This window comes from Mercurialis annua, linkage group LG4, assembly GCF_937616625.2.
Source record: "Mercurialis annua linkage group LG4, ddMerAnnu1.2, whole genome shotgun sequence".
In the NCBI taxonomy this organism is placed as follows: Eukaryota; Viridiplantae; Streptophyta; class Magnoliopsida; order Malpighiales; family Euphorbiaceae; genus Mercurialis; species Mercurialis annua.
In genome coordinates, this window is record NC_065573.1 from 35,129,178 (window position 1) to 35,129,993 (window position 816).

Sequence of the window (816 nt, forward strand, 5' to 3'; positions counted from 1 at the left end):
CACTCTTAACAACTAAAAAGTCAATTTTTAAAATAATTATTTATTCCTTATAGTTGAAATAAGACACTGATAATTATTAATGAAAATAACACAAAATTAAATATAAATAGTTTCGAGCTAAATAGCCAACCCTCTCATTTGGATAAAACAATGTTGATGCCATAACTTTCTGCTATCCATAAAATTAGACAAATTTCCAGATGTTGTGTTCAGTTTCTTTTTATTGATTAAATAAATGAATCTCATTGTCATTGAGAAAGAGATGAGCTTTAAAAGGGCATGAGAAAACTAGTCCCAGATATCCCACATGGAAAGTAAATAAAACAGTGAAAGCTAAAAGGGCTTATAAAAGAGAAATTGCAATAGTTTATCAAGCATACCTTTCTCGGCCTTTTGGCTAAGATCAAGTGTAGTATCTGTTCTTATCAGTTTAATATCTGATATGTGGGTCATTGGCCCACACGATATTAAATTTATTTTTTGAGGGGAAAGATTCATCACAGTAGCTTGCTGCTGGAATCTTTACGAGTCGCTTGTGCGTCGCACTATAGCACTGGCCTGGCTCACCCCACCAGATCTAGTTAAACTTACATGATGTGTTGATTATTGGTTCTTCTATTTTGAACAATATATATTGAAGAGGATGTTGTTTAGATGGTTCATTTGTTAGCAACTCCTGGTTGAAGGATGCTTCACTCCTTGCTAGCTTATTTCTTTTTTGGGTATTTTAATTTCGGGAGTCAGACATTGTTTTTTTTTCTTTGTAATTTATTTTACTTTGGTGATTTTAATTTAATTTTATTTGAGCTGAATTTT

The 816-nt window shown here is 31.9% G+C and overlaps 1 non-coding gene across 1 annotated transcript; it reads left to right on the plus strand.

Moving 5' to 3' along the window:
* The first annotated feature begins 376 nt into the window (after positions 1-376).
* Positions 377-572, plus strand: LOC126679633 (U2 spliceosomal RNA). Its single transcript, XR_007640922.1, has one exon. It is a non-coding gene; the product is annotated as a U2 spliceosomal RNA (small nuclear RNA).
* Positions 573-816: the final 244 nt, after the last annotated feature.